At 33.7% G+C, this 20803-nt stretch overlaps 1 long non-coding RNA gene and 4 other non-coding genes across 5 annotated transcripts; all 5 read left to right on the plus strand.

Moving 5' to 3' along the window:
* Positions 1-11800: 11800 nt before the first annotated feature.
* LOC145790033 (uncharacterized) lies at positions 11801-13433 on the plus strand. The gene is made up of 2 exons (XR_014328667.1): positions 11801-12208; positions 12381-13433. It is a non-coding gene; the product is annotated as an uncharacterized LOC145790033 (long non-coding RNA).
* On the plus strand, positions 12099-12212 carry LOC114281066 (U5 spliceosomal RNA). The gene has a single exon (XR_003635785.1). It is a non-coding gene; the product is annotated as a U5 spliceosomal RNA (small nuclear RNA).
* LOC114268847 (U5 spliceosomal RNA) lies at positions 12943-13056 on the plus strand. Its single transcript, XR_003631417.2, has one exon. It is a non-coding gene; the product is annotated as a U5 spliceosomal RNA (small nuclear RNA).
* Positions 13434-14475: 1042 nt separating the features above from the next.
* LOC114268848 (U5 spliceosomal RNA) lies at positions 14476-14596 on the plus strand. Its single transcript, XR_003631418.2, has one exon. It is a non-coding gene; the product is annotated as a U5 spliceosomal RNA (small nuclear RNA).
* A 3510-nt stretch (positions 14597-18106) lies between these two features.
* LOC114268846 (U5 spliceosomal RNA) lies at positions 18107-18220 on the plus strand. Its single transcript, XR_003631416.1, has one exon. It is a non-coding gene; the product is annotated as a U5 spliceosomal RNA (small nuclear RNA).
* Positions 18221-20803: the final 2583 nt, after the last annotated feature.

The following is a 20803-nucleotide window of genomic DNA, read 5'->3' on the forward strand; positions in this document are numbered from 1 at the left end:
TGCCATTGGTTCTTATGCCATATTGGATTCCAGCTGTTCTGGACTTCTTCGGCTGGGTTATGTATTGGGCTCCGATTGATGGGCTTGGGTTGTTTATAGTGGTTCATGGCCTTTGTGGGCCTGTCCATGTCAAAAATAAAAGGGAACACTCATAAATCTGATTGGCTTTGCCTTTCGTCATTGAGCTCACATTTAATGTGAATGATGCGGTCGGGGCAATTTCTAATTTATTGGTTTTGTTTGGAAAGTTGATTGGTTTTTGATTTTTTTGATTATTTTAGTTTGAAGTTAAAAAGTCTCATTTTGAAAAGATTTTTGATTTTTTTTAACTTTTTTGTGAGAGAAAGAATGTAATGATTATGAGTTGAATGTGATGTTTTGTCTTATTGGACTAAAAACCTATTTTATTTTTTGTAACTATTTTAGCCAAAAAAAAGCCCAAAACTAAACTTCCCAAACAAGCTCAATGAGCTTGTTTATATATTATTTCCTATATTACAATGAACTTAGATAGAAATTTGAAAAAGAAAAGAAAAAAAGTAAGAGAAATAGAGTAAAAAAATTAGTTTATATTTCATTCACATCTCTCACATTTTCATTTTCAAATGTCTGCCCAAATTCAAAATCCAAACAATCTTAATACTTTATCGTATTCACATAAATGAATCAAACAACTAGAGTGACTGGCCGAAAGTTTGGCTGAGTGAGCACCTTAGTTCTTCCTGTATAGGGTGGGATATATTTTTCATATACCTTCTCATCATGGTCCCTTCGCTATTTATAGAGGGTCAATAGTTTATCATAATCACATTCTTGCCCAGATATGATAAGGTTTACAATCCTATGAGGCTGTTATCAACATCCTGACTTTGGCATGTTACTATTACATGACGTGTTAGGTTGAATTGATCCAATTTTCAATAGAAACCTACCACGTCAATACGATGGTAGTAGCTATGTGCAGAAGTAAGGTGGTCTATGGAGGAGCCAAGGCAACCCTAAAATTTTGAGACCCTATTAATATTTCATGCAAAGTCTAGTGGTATATTAGGTATCATGTACAACATGCACCCTCTTAAATTAGTTCCTTTTGCACTACATGTGGTTATTATCTTTTTATTTTTACTTTGGCCCCCTAAAAAGAAAATCTTCGGTTCCAAAATCACACCTTCTAATAGGTTTTGAGTAGGTGGGATCATAGATCGTTTTCTACCATAAATTACCAATGATGAGTAATGGAAACAAAAAACAACATGATCATTTCAAACTCCTAAATAATTTTTTTTTTTTTTGCTTTTCTACCTTCTTTAAATGTAATAGCTATTTCTCAAGATTCGTCTCTCTTTTAAATATTCATTAAGATTGAAAACTCCCAATTTTGACATGAGAGAAGCAAGCCTGAGTTTTATCTTAGATTACCAATACAAAGAGTTCAAATCCTTGATCCAAAATTGGCCATCATTGTTTGTTGGTTTAGCCACAAAATCAATCAATTAGTTTCAGTGAAAGTGGGGATTAAGAATGTTGAATTATGGTTGCCCGATTTGATCAATATGATTTGCGTTGGCCTTTCCATGTGACTCTCACCAATAGAGCTAACTTGGATTAAGCACTCTTCATATGATTAATGTCGTTGTGTTATTATTATTATTGTTATTTTGTTGTTGTGTTAGACACACTACAAGAAAATACATTTAGTCGCCAAAGGTCCTTTTTTAGTCGCCAAAGGTTGAATTTTCACTTTTCCCGACAAAAACTTTTAGTCGCCACTGTTGTCGCGAATCCATGGTCGGCAATGCCTTTGGCGACTAAAAACCTGTTAGTCGCCAATTCATAGGTCTTCAGCGACGAAACAAATTGTCGCCAAATGCAATTCCATTTTTTGAAATTATACATTTAGCGACTAAAGTTTTAGTCACCAATGGTGATTTTTTTTTATTTATTATTTAAACATTTCCCGACTAAGCTTTTCGTCGCCAAAAGGTACACCTTTTGGCGACCAACGCCTTTAGTCGCCAAAACCATATTTCACAAAAAAAAAAAAAGTTGCCTCTGCTGGATGTCCCAAGGCTCGAACCTGTGTTCCCAACACTTGCACCCCACTATGCCTTTAACAACACGTGCTCCCCCGCTACGCCACTCCCAAATCACATGAATATTATTGCAACAAATATTATTTATATACTATATTCACTGGTATTAATACAAAATTGTATATATGAAAATAATTTTTTTTATTTAATATATTTTATGTAAAAAATAAAATATTTACAAAAAAAATAGGGTAAAGCACTTTTGGCGACTAAATCTGAATTTTAGTCGCCAATACTCCATTTTTTGGCTACTAATTTCTTTTCTGTCGCTAAAACAGTTACAACCTGCCTAAGGCTAGCACATTTGGCGACTAAACTCAATTTTGGTCGCCAAAACCTCTACTTTGGGCGACTAAAATGCATTTTAGTCGGCAATTAGCTACTAATTTTTTTTTTGTAGCCAAAAAACGTCACTTTCAGCGACTAAATTGTTTGTAGTCGGCAAAACTGCTATAATCAGCGACTAAACCTGTTTTTTGTCGCCAAAACCATAACTTTTCGCTACTAAATTATTTTAGTCGCCAAAAACCGTGACTTTTGGCTACTAAACAAACTTTAGTCGCTAAAAACCCTATATTCGGCGACTAAACTTCCTTTTAGTCGCTAAAACCCTGCTTTTCGGCGACTAAACTCTTTTAGTCACTAAAACCCTTATGTTCGGCGACTAATTCCATTTTAGTCGCCATTTCATGCACTTTCAGCGACGAATTTTTTTTTTTTTGGTCGCCATTTGTGTTTTTTTTTATCGGCCACAGAACCCGAAATTGATTACGCCATTATGATTGGCATAATTTTTAGAGCCTACGGTGAAATTTAATTGGAAATTGATTCGGATCAAATTAATTGGATTAAAATAATGACTTAGTGCTCAAATATGTAATGTTAATGATTGTAATTAAATGAAATGGTATTTAGTGGTGCATCTTACACCAACCCCTCTCTTTTTTTCTTCATTTGGTCGAAACCAACTCCAAGAGATGAGAGAGAGAGCCGAATTAGAGAGGGGAGGTGTAGAAGATTGAGGTTTTGGTCTTGAGGCTTGGAGATTTTGGAAGAATTGCTTTGGATTGAAAGGTTTGAGCCTCTAGGTAAATGGATTCATGAATATTAAATTGTAATTTGTGAATTAAAGATTAATTTGTGATCAAGAACAAGAGTTGTGCTTTAATTGATGAATTTGAAGTTAAAAATGCACATGCATGTATAGGATCACCATGATTTTGCATAATCAAACATGTATTAAGTTGAATGTGGAAGTATGAGTGTTAAATCATACATGCAAGCATGTTTTTGTTGAGTTTCATGAGAATGAACACCATTTGCATCATCTAGGTTGAGAATAAGGGTAATACATCACACGCATGTAAAAATTATAAGAATAGGAGCTATGAATGCATGAATTTGCATGTTGGAAATGAGTATGATGTCAATTGGGATATGCATGTGTTTGATTTATGAAATTGAGCTCCATATTGATGTAAATAGGTGTTTGTATCATGATAGCATAAACATATTTGAAGTTTGAGCCAAAAAAATGTAAGTTGGATTGGTTTGAATGCTGGATTAGAGCTCAAGAACTCAGCTAGAAAACCCAGAAAATTTGGTGCTCGCTCGAGCGGGGAAACCGCTGCTCGAGCGTGAAAAACGGGCTCCCAGCATTTTTGCAGACATGGACTTCCGCTTGAGCGGGGAAGTTCATGCTCGAGCGGGGAGCCATGTAGCGAGGCCTTCCGCTCGAGCGCCAGACTTCACGCTCGAGCGTATAAATGACATATCCAGTACTTTTGCAGAACTTATGGGTCCACTCGAGCGGGGAAGCCCACGCTCGAGCGAGGACCTTATTTTCTGAAATTTTGAAAATGCATTCTCCGTTCTATTTTCCGTTCCCTTTCACTTCTAAGCACTCTTAGGCATACATTGAGCATTGTAATTGAATTAAAGAGATAAGAATGAAGCCTAAAGAGGAATATGTGAATTAAAGAACGGATTGAATTATTTGTGACCCATATGTGTTATGTGATATGTAGGGTCAAACTCCAGGACAAATCCACAAGCCAATCACTGTGAGTAATATCGATATTTTGAAGTTTGTCAATTGTCCAATTGCTTATTTCTTTACAAGTTTGCTAGTTTGAATTATGGACAACCATTTTAACATGAATGAATGGGCCGAAGGCCGTTTTGACATGAATGAATGGGCCGAAGACCGTTTTGACATGAATGAATAGGCCGAAGGCCGTTTTGACATGAATGAATGGGCCGAAGACCAATTTGACACGAATAACAGTTTGACACGAATGACAATTTGACACGAATAATAGTTGGACATGAATGATACAAATGGATTGGGCTCGAGGCCATATGATGTGTTTGGAACCGCAGTTACTTAACTTACATATATCTATGTATGTATGTATTAGTTAGAAATATAAATTGCGCCCAAGGCCGTTTGATGTATATTGTTCCAATGTATATTCCTTATTTGATATTATTCACTGAGTTTTCGCTCACGCTCATTCATGTGTTTTTAGGTGAGCCAAGAGGAGTCCAAACCCAGCCCCCCAGTGAAGTCTGTTTGGAACAACTAAGGTTTTGAAGAGTCAGCCCTTGCGTCTCACACACAAGATACGTCTTCGCCCTTTTGCCATTCTATGTTATTTTGTCATGTTGGCGAGGACTTTGGTGTACGTCTGCATATAGCTTTGTTTTGGCTAACTTAGATTTGAATGATCCTGTCTGTATAGAACTTTATGTTACTATACCTTCTGTTGTGAGTTATTAACATATGTATGTATGGAATGTTATGATGTGCATATAAGCACGGCTCTATGGACAAAGTTTTAAATTTGCTTCCGTTTAGCCCCTTTACTCTGATGAGTTTTGTCTTATTTGGTTTGAGGCCATAGGTAATCTCGTGATTACTGGCCGATTATGACCTTAACCCATAGGGCGGGTTCGGGTCGTGACACAAATGGACTATAGATTATTATTATTATTATTTTTTATAAGAAATGTAGACAAGTAGTAAATAACAAAAAATAAAAACTAATTGAAAAAGCTATTTCACAGCTTATTTAACAAACACAACTCAACAACTTAAATCTATAATCCAATAGCTACACCAAATAGATTAACAACTTTTGATTAAAGTCATAATTTATAATCTGTTAAGCTATAATTTGTAAGCTGTTTTAACAGTTACATCAAACGGGGCCAATGGTGGGTGATTCAACAAATAAATGCACGCAGCCATGTGGTGAGTACAAAGGGAAAATGAGTGAGAGCACTAATTAGTGCTATCACTACTGATGTGGCAGTGGGTCCCACTTACTGCCACAGTGCTATTGTGCTTCTTTTTTTTCTTTTTTTTTTAAATGGATGCCAACTCATTAGTGCTAGTTTAGAGTACCACTTTTAGTGGTCTCTATCATTGCTGGAGTGCAAAGTGAACTATTCTTTTGTCTTTTACTAAAGAATATTGTGCGGCAAATGCCAATTTTTGGAGAGCCCTTTCCAAAGGCCTGGGCTTTTTTCAAACCATTAATCTAAACTTTGTTGCCAGTTGCTCTTGATTGAGTTTTTATATTTTTATTTTTTGGTGAGCTGAAACTGCTTTTGAAATCATTTTCTTTGTACTTCTTAATTGAAAATTTGAAAAATGTTTATATGTATTTTCGTCCCTTGTTTCCAAATAATTTTTTTGTTCAATCTAGAGAATTGAATGAACGAGGCACTGAAGAAAAACATCAATCTGTTATCATTTCGTTTCTATTTGTTTCCACTTCTGTCTCATTTATAGCTTCAGCTGTTGATTCAACAAGTTGCATGTTTGATCCATCAATTTTAGATCAATGGCATTAAAAGCAATATTATCCCAACAATTTTGACATTCTGTTTTTTATAGGGCAAAATTATCCTTGTGGTTTGGACTTGGAGCAATTTATCCCCTTATGGTTCAAAAATAGGCAAACAACTCCCTTGTGATTTTAGACTAATTGCAATACTGACTCCATTAACGACAGACGTGAAATTATCTTAATACCCCTCTGGCCTTCTACCTTATTTTTTGCTTTTCTTATTTTATTTCTAAGTTCAACAATAACAATTTTTCATAGAAAAATAAAATTAATTCAATTAAATTACATATTAACTACCCATCAAAAAATAAATACTAAATAAACTATAGATCTCTACTTATTTATTTTAATTTTTAACTTTCTAAACTAATTTTCATTTTATTATATTTTACACAAATATATATATATATATATATACATACTGTGCTTTTACACCGAAGAAATTGGTATTTTCATTTTATTAATTTTATTTTATTTTACACAAATTGGTATATATATATACATACATAGGGGTATTTTGGGAAGTACACTTTTGGCTTTTGTTCTCTTGGTTTATTTTCATTTTTAGTGAGCTTTTTCAAAACAAAACAAAAAAATCATAAAGCTTTAGCTTTTTAGATTCAATTAAACAAGGCAAACTAAAAAATTATAAATTTTTTTAAAAATCCAAAAAAAAATTCAGATTAGACAAAAAATAAGTCAACATGAACAATTTTTTTAATTTTTTTTCATCTTTAGTGATGTTTTTAAAATTTTTCATAAAAAAAAAATATATATATATATATATATACTTTTTTAACTCGTCTCAATAAAACGAATCGAAAAATGTGATTTTTTTTTTTTGAGCCAAAATGGACCATAATATATTTATATATATACACACCATATAGGAAAATGTCTCGTAGCTCAAATTTTGTGGCTTAAAAGTGGCTCAAATGGCCAAAACGACGTCGTTTTGGCCATTTTTATGTTGTTCTGTACTCAAAACGACGTCGTTTTGATCATTTAAGCCACTTTTGAGCCACAAAATTTGAGCTACGTAGCATTGTCGCACCATATATAGGTTCTCTCTCTCATTCGATTACGTGTGTATGTTTGTGGAATCGACTATGACACTATTTGACATCTTTATATTAGCATACTTTTTTTTATTTTTTTTGAGTCAATTACCTCTTTATTTTATTTTATTTTATTTTATTTTTATATATTTTTCGTAAAAAATTAAAAAAAAATATACTTAAATCATCACAAATACCCTCTATATATGTGTTTGAATGTGATTTATGTCTTTCTTCTTCATCTTCAACCCTTTAATTGTGGATTTACAGTCATCATAGAAGAAAAATGAGTACCACAGCATATAGAACTCCTAAATGTAGAATACAATCATTGTTATTCCATGATTTGGCTTACCCTGTTTCTACAACCCATAGAGGAAGTGGAAAATTCACAACCCCAAGTCAAGCTGCAGCTGTTTCAGCACTATGGCGCGAGAATTTAGTCAATTCCGATCTTCCCCCTCTGCCTATGTTCACCCTCGAAGACCGATCGGACTTCTCTCCGGAATCTAGAATTCCAGACTATCCCTTGCCTTCGGAAAGCAAGTTAGGGTTAAGAATTCCGGGTGGGGACAGAAGGTGGTAAGAGGAGGAGAAAGGTGGCGGCAGGAGGGGAGGGTGGCTGGAGGTGGCTAGTGGATCAGAAGGGTTAGGGTTAGGCTTTGAGTTTTATGTTGATTGGAGAAGAAGATGAAGGTGAATGGTATGTTTGTCTTTTAATATTGAATTTTGACTTTGACTTCTAATTTTTTTTCATTGTCAACTCTCAATTTTAGTAAGTAGGGAACGCTCTTATCTAAAACTCTCCGTTATTTTCGATGAAATTAATAACGACAAGGAGCCAAAATGTAAAATGATCAAAACAACAAAAGAGTTGTTTGCCTGTTTTTGAACTATATAGAGTAAACTACTATAAACCCGTACCATGAAGGGATAAACTAAATTTTGCCTTTTCATGTTTGCTTTGGTAACAATTGGTAGATATGCCAATGTTAAGATTACTATTTCCAATTGTGATCGCCACTTCCACACTTGTTCCCATGAAAATAAAAGGGAACGCTCATAAATTTGATTGGCTTTGCCTTTTGTCATTGAGCTCACATTTAGATCAAGTTTGGCATGATTGAAAAAAGACAAAAAGTTAAAAAGTCACTATCCTATTTAAGTCATATCATCTTATTTAAGTCACATCACATCTCTAACACATCACTTCAAACCCAACTCATATTTCATAAAAAGTTAAAAAGTGCACTTATTTAGTCTTCTCAAACTAGGCCTTAATGTGAATGTTGTGGTGGGGGCAATTTCTAATTTATTGGGTTCGTTTGGAAAGTGAGTTGGTTTTTTATTTTTTTAATTATTTTAGTCTGAGATTAAAAAGTCTCGTTTTGGAAAGATTTTTTATTTTTTTAACTTTTTTTTGAAAAAAAGAATGTAATAATTATAAGTTGAATGTGATGTTTTGTCTTATTGGATTAAAAATCTATTTTATTTTTTGTGACTATTTTAATCAAAAAAAAGCCAAAAACTAAACTTCCCAAACAAGCTCAATGAGCTTGTTTATATATTCTTTCCTATATTACAATGAACTTAGATAGAAATTTGAAAAAGAAAAGAAAAAAAAGTAAGAGAAATAGAGTAAAAAAATTAGTTTATATTTCATTCACATCTCTCACATTTTCATTTTCAAATGTCTGCCCAAATTCAAAATCCAAACAATCTTAATACTTCATCATATTCATATAAATGAATCAAACAACTAGAGTGACTGGCCGAAAGTTTGGCTGAGTGAGCACCTTAGTTCTTCCTGTGTAGGGTGGGATATATTTTTCATATACCTTCCCATCATGGTTCCTTCGCTATTTATAGAGGGTCAATGATTTATCATAATCAAATTCTTGCCCAAATATGACAAGGTTTACAATCCTATGAGGCTGTTATCAACATTCTGACTTTGGCATGTTACTTTTACATGACGTGTTAGGTTGAATTGACCCAATTTTCAATAGAAATCTACCACGTCAATACGATGGTAGTAGCTACATGCAGAAGTAAGGTGGTCTATGGAGGAGCCAAGGCCCCCCTAAAATTGGTGGTCTATGGAGGAGCCAAGCCCCCCCTAAAATTTGAGACCCTATTAATATTTCATGCAAAGTTTAGTGGTATATTAGGTATCATGTACAACATGCGCCCTCTTAAATTAGTTCCTTTTGCACTACATGTGGTTATTATCTTTTTATTTTTACTTTGGCCCTCTAAAAAGAAAATCTTTGGTTCCAAAATCACACCTTCTAATAGGTCTTGAGTAGGTGGGATCATAGATCGTTTTCTACCATAAATTACCAATGATGAGTAATGGAAACAAAAAACAACATGATCATCTCAAACTCCTAAATAATTTTTTTTTCCCTTTTCTACCTTCTTTAAATGTAATAGCTATTTCTCAAGATTCGTCTCTCTTTAAAATATTCATTAAAATTGAAAACTCTCAATTTTGATGCGAGAGAAGCAAGCCTGAGTTTTATCTTAGATTACCAATACAAAGAGTTCAAATCCTTAATCCAAAATTGGCCATCATTGTTTGTTAGTTTAGCCACAAAGGCCCTGTTTGGTAGGGCTTATTTCCAGCTTATTTCAGTTTTTAGCTTAATTTAAGCTATTTTGATGTGTTTGGTTCAACTTAACAATATAGCTTGTAGCTTTTTGTAAGTCAAAAATCAACTTATTCTTTGAGTGGGGGAAGAGAAACTTAATTTATAAGTCAAAAATCAATTTATGTTCACAACTATAAGCTATAAGCTATTAGGTTATAAGTTATAATCACTTTTCCACAGCTCTACCAAATGGGGCCAAAATCAATCAACTGGTTTCAGTGAAAGTGGGGATTGAGAATGTTGAATTATTGGTTGCCCGATTTGATCAATATGATTTGCGTTGGCCTTTCCATGTGACTCTCACCAATAGAGCTAACAAGGATTAAGCACTCTTCATATGATTAATGTCGTTGTGTTATTATTATTATTGTTATTTTGTCGTTGTGTTAGACAGCATGAAATTCAAGCCTTAAAATTAGAATTAGAAGACAAATTGGACTTGAATTCCATGCTGCCAATTCTTTGGTGACAAAATATTAGTTCCAAAAAAAAAAAAAAATTCATTGACAAATGAGATATGGGAAATAACAAATCAATGTAGGGGTTGAAAGGGAAAAAAAATTCAGAGTAATGGTATAATTTATAAATTTTAATTATTAAAATCATAATTTTTTTCATGTATAGGTAATTATTTTTTAAGAGTATATATGATTTTTAATTTTCCTAATAAGATTTAAAAAAAAAAAAAAATGAACAATATCTATCAGTCAACCAACATATCCAACCCATTTTTCCACACTGAACCGTGATGAAGATTTCTCAGATAATTGGCAAGGCATATATCTCGATAATCTGTGAATAATCTGCTACCACAATAGTTTCTGCAAAAATGACAAATAACCAAAAGTAAAATCTGCAAAAGTAACACCTGCAAAAGAAAAAGCAGATTCCTCACCAAACATTCCATGTGATCTCCTCAACATCTTTATATCTTCGGACGTCAAATGGTTTCAACTAATTAGAATTAAGGAGAAAGCAAGCAAAAATAACCATCCTTGAGACATAAAAATAGAGAATTACGGAGGAATTTACACTAATTAGTTAAATCACAAGATTAATAAAAAGGTCATTAAAATGAAAATGATCTAGATGATGAATTATTGGAAACTATACCACAATTCTCAAACCAGAAGCAAACAGTATCTACTTTGATGAAGATTTCTCAAATAATTGCTAAGGCTTAAATCTCAATAATTTGTAACCACAATAGTTTCTGCAAATTGACAAACAACCAAAAGTAAAGGCTGCAAAAGTCAAGGCAAATTCCTCAACAACTTTATCTCTTCGGACATGAAATGATTTCAACAAATTAGAATTGAGTAGAAAGAGAGCAAAAATAATCATCATTGGGATATAAAATAGAGAATTAAGGAGAAATTTACATTAATTAGTCAAATTACAAGATTGATAAAATTTTGTCAATTTCACGTCATACTCTCAAGCCAATCCAAACTGTTGTAAGCATATGCTAATCATACCTAATTCAATCCTTCCAAACAAACATGACCTTAACATGTGATTTTAACCTCAATATAGTTGAGATATAGGAAAATGATACAACAAAGTGATTCTCCAGAAGAATTTAAGAGAAGGAAAATAAAATTAAAGATAAATTGTAACTTCTCTCAAACTATGAATAAATTACAACTAAATCTATAATTTGGTAAAATTACATTGATCTCCTCCTAATGATGTGCTATGAAAGTTATGAAATTACTATATTAGTGCTAAATATTTTGAATTTAAATGTGTATTAATGTCAAATGACATGATTATCCTTCTTATCTAAAGAATTTACCTAATCTTAATTCTAAAAAAAACGAACAGGAAAATAAATATTTTCATCTAATAAATAATGGTATCATCATTTTCTATACATTTGACTAAAATATGATTCTGATGACCAATGGTATGGGCCAAAGCACTATGACATTTATATTTCACAGTAGCATAATATAATTGTATTAAATTTGTAAAACTAAATATATATTCCTGAAAGGTTGATGTTTTTTTTTTTTTTTTTGATCACTAAAAAAAAATTTCATTAACAACATGAAATTAAAAGTACAACAAGCTTACTATAAAACAAGCTTATGGTTTGGAAGAAAGTAAATTAAGAAATAAAACTTCAACTCTGCATAATCTAATACAAGATACATACCAAACATTTGATAGTAATTATATCTTTCAAGAAAGTGGTTTGGTAGGATTCGTGCTTTCCAAATTCACATATTATGTACCGAAATATATTGTTTTCATTTTCCTTTGCTTTCTTGTCAAAATGAAAGACAACCCAATACTGTATCAATCAGTCCAATCATACATTCTCAAATAAAGAAATGTTGGAGAAATTTGCTCCCAAATCGATTCACAGACCCAACTGCGTTCAAGGAAAGTAATTCATAAGGATGGGTGATTCATCTGTAACACCCACGCAGCCACGTGGTGAGCACAAAGCGAACTATTCTTTCGCCTTTTACTAAAGAATACCGTGTGCTCGCAGTAAATAGTGGCATACGATAATTTTTGGAGAGCCCTTTCCAAAGGTCTGGGCTCTTTTCAAATCATTAGTCTAATTTTTGTTGCCAATGACTGTTACTTTTTAATCATTTGGTTTTGGAGAACTTGTGTGGAGTTAATTTCATTTGATTTTTTATAATAATTTATTCAATTGATAATTTTTAACATGTTTCTAAACTATTTTCTATTACTTTACAGATAAAATTGCTGAAGAAACATCACTGAGACATGGGTTTATAATCTGCATCAATGAGGATATGCTGTCATTGGCTCATTTCTATATTGTCCACTCTATCTGATTATAGATTCAACTGCTAATACAAGAAGTTCCATGTTTCCATTCTCTTCAGTAGCAATTGGTAGATATGCAAGCTTACTTAGAAGCCGATTAGTCCTAGGTAAAGCCCACGAGGCACGCCACATAAGAAGCTCACAACAAAAAGAAGAGGAAGATAAACTATTATTAGTTCTAACTCACTCTCTCTCTCTCTCATGTTTAAAGATTATCATCAAACTCAATATCCTAATTGCTAACTGAAGGACAGGAGTTTAAACTGGCATCACACACTGGTGTCCACCCAAGGCTCACTCTTTCCCTTCTATTTCAGATCATGTGGATCCATAAAAGATTGAAAGAACGTTTAATATGTCCCTACCCGACAAAGTTGGAGAAATTTCGTCCCACATCGACTCACAAACCCAACTATGGTTCTTGAAAGTGGTTCATAAGGGTGGGTGATTCCACAAAATGAATTCACGCAGCCACGCGATGAGCACAAAGCGAACTATTCTTTCGCCTTTTACTAAAGAATACCGTGTGTTCATCGCAAATAGTGGCATACGCTTATTTTTGGAGAGCCCTTTCCAAAGGTTTGGGCTCCTTCAAACCATTAGTTTAAATTTTGTTTCAAATAGCAGGCTTACTGTTTTAACTGTCCTAGTTTTATGGATATAGCGAAAACTTTTTTTTTTATTTAAATGTTGTTAACATATTTCTAAACAATTTTATGTTTTAACTTTAAGCATCATTTTCCTATAATTTTGTTAATCAGTTTTTGATCAATAAAAATTCATTATAAAAGCAGAACAAGGAGAGAGGTAAACCATTCATTTTAATCTCGTAACTCTATTTGAGTGCTCTCATTCTCCCACCCTCTCCACTCTTTTTCCGTCTGTTCGGCTTTCAGGAAAAATGATACAAGAAAAATTCTTCTGGAGGAAATTGATGTAAAAGAAAAGAAAAATAAAAATTAATTAATTTTCTAACCCGTGCCTGGTTTGCAAGAAAGTTCATAAAATTATAAAACTTCAACTTTCTGGCAATGCATAATAATGGACCCTACTTCTTGGGAATGCAGGTCCGACTATGGGCCGAATCCAGAATCATCTGTGATTTGAACCGTTCAAGACCCGCCAAGATCAACTGTGCTAACATGGCCTTCACCTAATCGGTTCAAATTTGTTTTTAACCAGCAAATATGATTTTCAGAATAGATTGTCTGGGCTTGTTTTGTTTCTGTTTGTAAAGTAGTTTTTGAGATAAAAAGTACGAAAACTTGTTTGGTTTGCCTTTTTTCAGAAATGATTTTGGAAAATTGTTTTGAGGAGAGAGCTTTTAAAAAAATGATTGATTTGATTTGTATGAAAGAGAGTGAGTGATTTTGGAAAGTAAATAACCAAACAAAATTTTGAAACTTTTTTGAAAAAATTTGTTTGGTTTGATTACTCTTGAAAATTTATTTATAGAGAATTTTTTTCAAAATTTTTTTTGAAAAACAAACCAAACAAGCCCTCTATTTTTTAAAGAAATTGTGATCCAATCATATAATTACTAATATCTAATCATATTGAATTTTTGGCATACATAATTTACTTGATAAACTGTACAAGATGAATGGTTTTAATCGTAGAAGTAAGCTCACAACCCTCTCAACTAGACCCTCCAAGCTAATTAATGGATGGACAGAAGCCTTTTCCTTATCTAATATACATAATAACATTTGAAATATTTCTTTCATAAAAGTGGTTAAGGTAGGATTCTCACTGTCAAGTGACAACCAAACACACGTAATATGTTAGCAAACAGTTTTTATTTTTTATTTTTTTCAATCAAACCCAACCCAATACTCGGTACATTGGCTATGTATATATTATTATTTTTCTGAGCTTAGTCCAAATCAAAGATAGTCTGACAATGTTAGAGAAACTTCCTCCCACATCGACTCACAAAATTCAAATTGTATTCCATGAAGTAGTTCATAATGGTGGGTGATTCGACAAATGAATGCAACGCAGCCACGCGGTGAGCACAAAACGAACTATTCTCTCGCCTTTTACTAAAGAATACCGTGTGTTCGCCGCAACTAAGTGTAAGTGGCATACGCCAATTTTTGGAGAGCCCTTTCCAAAGGTCTGGGTTCCATTTCAAACCAATAATCTAAACTTTGTTGCCAAGTAGTCTTGATTGAGTTATTTTATTTTATATGGTGAGCTGAAATTGTTTTCGAAATCATTTTCTTTATACTTCTTGGGTGAAATTTTGAAAATATTTTTTTTATTCAATCTAAAGAATTGACTGAACAACGCTGAAGAAAAGCATCAAGCTCGTTTCTAGTTGTTTCCACTTCTCTCATTTATAGCTTTAACTGTTTATTCAACAAGTTTCACGTTTGGTACATCAATTTTAAATCAGTTGCATCAAAAACCAATATTATCCCAACAATGTTGACCCTTTTTTATTTTTGTTTTATATATTTCAATTCCATCAATAACGTTAGCTTTGGTAACAATTGGTAGATATGCCAAGGTTAAGACCACTATTTCCAGTTGTGATTGCACTTTCACACTTAATCCCATGAAAATAAAAGGGAATACACCTATCTGACTGGCTTTGCCTTCTGTCATTGAGCTCACATTTAATGTCCATGATGTGGTGGGGGCAATTTCTAGTTCCTTCTTTCCTATATTACTGTAGGAGAGGGTTCAAGAAAAGAGTTGGAAAATTCGAAGATCGAATTCTCTAGAATATGATGAGAGGCTTAGATTCTTCAATAATCTCAACTTAGGAACACAACAACAAAGGAGATGATGGAGATAAGAGATTGGGTGAAGAAGAAGGCAAAATGGCTAGAGAATAGAATAATGGCAAGGCTCTCCCATGGATCTCCCACTTTCACTCTCAAGGTTGATAATGGAGAAGGGAAATTAGTTCTTTCCCAAGAGTTCAAAAATCTCCAAAATCCATCCCTTGTAAAGCTATGGGTGGGTGCTATTTATAGGCACCTCATGATGTAGGATGGAGCCCATGTGCAAGGCACATGGGGGATATTCTTTCTAACCACCTTGTCCGAGGAGGTGACTTCTCCGAGGATGAGAAAACCCCGAAGAGGAGATTACTCCCTCGGCGAACCCTTCTTCTTAGCCACACCTAACCAATGATCCCCAATCATCCCAAAGGGTCAGGGGTAGTCCCAGAGGACGTCCTGCCGCAAAAAAATATTGCCGAGTCTCATGGACCCCCCGGGGTCGTGCCACCTCGACCCGGGTATAGGCTAGTTTAACCGAAGAGTGAATTTATCTCCACTCACCGTCCTCGGGATCGGGTCCTTTGTTCGAACTCCATTACGCCCATGGTTCTGGTGCGTAGATCCCGGAAAGCTCCGAGCCCGCAAGTGTTCTGGGACTCATTAACGGAGCGACTTCTAGATTGCGTCTGAATCCGTTCGAAGCCAAGTGTTTAGGACCTCTAGGTTCGTGGATCCGAACCCTTTCGAGTCCGAGTGCCTCGGATCTCTAGGCTTGCTTAATACCCTTTCGAGTCCGGGCCCGAGTAAGTCTCTAGGTTCGTGGATCCGAACCCTTTCGAGGCTTAGAGCCATTCAGCCCGTTTGACGGAGATAAATCCAAGCCCACCAATCTTGGACTTGCGATAAATTCGGGCCCACTAATCTTGGGCTATTGGGCCTAAATAATTTAGTGGGCTTAAATTAGCTCCTCTTACAATTACAAATAAGGTTGCATTTGGATTAAGGATTTGGATAGAAATTTAGAAAAAGAAAAGAAAAAAAATGAGAGAAATAGAGAAAATATTAACTTATATTTCATTCACATCTATCCCATTTTCTTTTTTAAATATCTACTTAAATTCAAAATCCAAACAATTTTAAGTCTTCATTGTATTCCTACATGAGAATCAAACAACTAGCGTGACCGGCCGAAGGTTTGGCTAAATGAGCACCTGATGGCTAAGTAATCTCTTCCTGTGTAGTGTGAAATATATTTTTCATGCACCTTCCCTATCATGGTTCCTCCACTATTTATAGAGGTGGGGAATGATTTCCCACAATCACATTTTCACCTAGACAAACCAACATTTTAACTTTAGCATGCTGCTTTTGCATGCCAGGTTAAGTTGGTTAAAAGTTAACTTTTTGTTTTTATTTTTTTTATTTTTTTTAAAAAACATTTATAATAGCCGAGAGATAATGTGATCCAAATAGGTTAAAAGCTGAAAGATAACTTTTAATCATCTTTCCAAAATAGGCTTAAGTTGCCTTATTTGGTTTTGGTTCAGCTTTCAATAGAAGTCTGCTACGTCAATATGATGATCGTAGCCACAGGTGAAAGTAAGGTGGTCTATGCAAGACCAAGGCTCCCCTAAAATTTTGAGACCCTTCTAATATTTCATGCAAAGTCTAGTGGTATATGGGTATCATGTACGATATCCCCCCCCCCTAAATTAGTTCCTTTTGCACTATGCATGGTTATTATCTTCTTATTTTTAGTTTGGCCCGCTTGAAAGAAAATCTTTGGTTCCGAAATCACAGCTTCTTATTGGTCTCGAGCAAGTGGGATCTTAGGTTGTTTTCTACAATAAATGACCGATGATGAGTAATCAAAACAAAAAACAGATCATCTCAAAGTCCTAAATAATTTTTTTTTCCCCCTTTTTCTGCCTTCTTTAAATGTGATAGTTATTTCTCAGGATTCGTCTTTATTAAAATTGGAAATTCTCAATTTTGACATGAGAGAAGCAAGCCTGGGTTTTAGCTTAGATTACTAACAAGAGTTGAAATCCTTATTCCAAAATTGGCCATCATTGTTTGTTGGTTTTAGCCACAAAATCAATCAAATAGTTTCAGTCAAAGTGGGGATTGAAAATGTTGAATTGTTGGCCAATGCGATTTGCGTGGGCCTTCCCATGTGACTCTCACCAACAGAGCTTAATGTTGTTGTGTTATTATTATTATTATTATTATTAGGGATTTTTATTGATAAGTCCAATTTAGAAGTGTTTTAACCCAAGAAGTTCATGAAGGAATTTTTTAACCCATTTAGTCCCATGTATGTATAGTTTTATTCCATAAAGTCCATTTTCTTGATTTACACTATTTTCTTGGACACTTATGCCCTTATATTTAATTTTGATACCCTTATAAATATTTTTTCAACGATTAACAATTTAATGATGTGAACATTCATATTTTAAAATTCACATTTGTAGGAATGTAAATTGGCCCGTGGGTGACCCGAAACCCGCCCGCGAGCCAGGTTGGGCCCGGCCCGTGGGTGCCCACGAGGCACGCCACATAAGAAGCTCACAACAAAAAGAAGAGGAAGATAAACTATTATGAGTTCTAACTCACTCTCTTTCTCTCTCATGTTTAAAGATTATCATCAAACTCAATATCCTAATTGCTAACTGATGGACAGGAGTTTAAACTAGCATCACACACTGGTGTCCACCCCATGCTCACTCTTTCCCTTCTATTTCAGATCATGATCCATAAAAGATTGAAAGAACGTTTAATATGTCCCTACCTGACAAAGTTGGAGAAATTTCGTCCCACATCGACTCACAAACCCAACTATGGTTCTTGAAAGTGGTTCATAAGGGTGGGTGATTCCACAAAATGAATTCACGCAGCCACGCGATGAGCACAAAGCGAATTATTCTTTCGCCTTTTACTAAAGAATACCGTGTGCTCGTCGCAAATAGTGGCATACGCCTATTTTTGGAAAGCCCTTTCCAAAGGTTTGGGCTCCTTCAAACCATTAGTTTAAATTTTGATTCAAATAGCAGGCTTCCTGTTTTAACTGTCTCAGTTTTATGGATTTAGCGAAAACATTTTTTTTTTAAATGTTTTTAACATATTTCCAAACAATTTTATGTTTTAACTTTAAGCATCATTTTCCTGCAATTTTGTGCAATTTTGTTCATCAATTTATATTATATATTAAGAAAAATGGAGTTTTTAACCCCAAATTTTGTGCGAGTTCCAATTTCTCAATTTAAATTTTTTGATTTTTTGATTTAAAAAAAAATAGTCTTAGCATTTATTAAACTCTCAAGTTTTACTATCATAATAACACTTTAATGCATTAATAACAAGCATAAAAATAATTCTTTGAAATCCAACACACGAATTCCTTGAAAAGTCTCAACATATATGATTATTATCCCTCATAATAACACTTTAATGCATTAAGAACAAGCATAAAAAAAATTTCTTGAAAAGTCCAACACATATGATTATTATCAAAATTTTAAACTTTAAATATAATATAATAAAAAAAAGACATTTAATTCGTTGAAAAGTCCAACACATATGATTATTATCAAAATATTAAATTTTAATATAATATAAAAAAGAAAAAAAAGAAGACATTTAAAAAAAATATTAAAAATCGCAATTCACATATATAGATAATTGTAAACACAATCCGTGCATAGCATGGGTAATATGCTAGTTTTTGATCAATAAAAATCCATTATAAAAGCAGAACAAGGAGAGAGGTAAACCATTCATTTTAATCTCTTAACTCTATTTGAGTGCTCTCATTCGCCCACCGTCTCTCCACTCTTTTTCCCTCTATTTGGCTTTCAGGAAAATGATACAAGAAAAATTCTTCTGGAGGAAATTGATGTAAAAGAAAAGAAAAATAAAAATTAATTAATTTTCTAACCTGTGCCTCGTTCGCAAGAAAGTTCATAAAATTTGAAAATAATTTTTTCGTTCAATCTAAAGAATTGACTGAACAACGCTGAAGAAAAGCATCAAGCTCGTTTCTATTTGTTTCCACTTCTCTCTCATTTATAGCTTCAACTGTTAATTCAACAAGTTCCACGTTTGGTCCATCAATTTTAGATCAGTTGCATCAAAAACCAATATAATCCCAACAATTTTGACCCTTTTTTGTTTTTATTTTATATATTTCAATTCCATCAAGAACGTTAGCTTTGGTAACAATTGGTAGATATGCCAAGGTTAAGACCACTATTTCCAGTTGTGATTGCACTTTCACACTTGTTCCCATGAAAATGAAAGGGAATACACCTAAATCTGGCTGGCTTTGCCTTCTGTCATTGAGCTCACATTTAATGTCCATTATGTGGTGGGGGCAATTTCTAGTTCATTATGTCCTATATTACAAATAAGTTTGCGTTTGGATTAGGGATTTGGATAGAAATTTGGAAAAAGAAATGGAAAAAAATAAGGAAAATAGAGAAAAAAAATTAGTTTATATTTCATTCACATGTCACATTTTCTTTTTTAAATCTCTACTTAAATTCAAAATCCAAACAATCTTAAGTCTTCATTGTATTCTGTTAGAAGATATTTTAATATTATAATGTGTTATAAATTATATTGTTTGCTTGGGATCCAAGCAACTTGTTCACCAAATTTTTTTTCTTTCCCACCAAGAAAACTTGCCCACCAAAAAAAACTTGCCCATCAAGTTTCCTCTCCTCCAAGAAAACTCTTTTCTTACCTATCAAGTTTTCTTCTCCTATAAATTGAGTCTTCATTATCTTGGAAAATAGAATAAGTTTTTGTTGTTTTATCATGTTTGCGTGAGATTATCAGACAAATAAAAAATGGTGTATGTGATGAAGTTTGGGGTTCAACCAATTGTGCAGTATTAGTAAACCATACAACTTAGTCGGGCTGTTGTATCTTGGGAGGGACAAGTCAAGGTTTTTTTGGCTGCACCAGTGTGAGGCTATGCCTAATCGCAAAGGGATTGAATCTCTTTAAAGAGAGCGAATTTTTCGCGCCTCAGCCCTTTCAATAATTATTGTAATGTTTATTTTTTGTATTTTTTGGTGTTTTATTTGTAATTATCACCAACAATTTTAAGGAGATTCAAACAGTAAAATTCATGGAGCCAGTATTGGAGAAGTCCAACGAGAATACTAGCGATCTCAACAAGCTCTTCTGGTTCAAGGGAGCCCATTTCAAGAGATGGAAAGACAATGTGCTTTCCTACCTCAATCTCCTCAAGGTGGCCTATATCCTGACTAAGAAAAATCCAAACAAAGTCCCCACTAACGAGATGACCGACGAGGAGTATGCCGCTCATCTTAAAAAAATCGAGAAATACAACACAAATGAGTATAAATGTCGGTATTATCTCTTGAATTGTTTTTCGGATCAATTTTATTATTATTATAATACTACTTATACCACTGCTAAGAAAATTTGGAAAGCCTTGCAGAATAAATATGAGACACAAGGGGCAGGCGCTAAAAAATATGTTGCAAGCCGTTTTTTTCGCTATAAATGGAAAATTAGTAATGGAGCAAGTTCAAGATTTTCAGATACTAGTGGCTGACATTA

This window comes from Camellia sinensis, chromosome 5, assembly GCF_055761805.1.
Source record: "Camellia sinensis isolate YWXY chromosome 5, ASM5576180v1, whole genome shotgun sequence".
NCBI classification, from domain to species: Eukaryota; Viridiplantae; Streptophyta; class Magnoliopsida; order Ericales; family Theaceae; genus Camellia; species Camellia sinensis.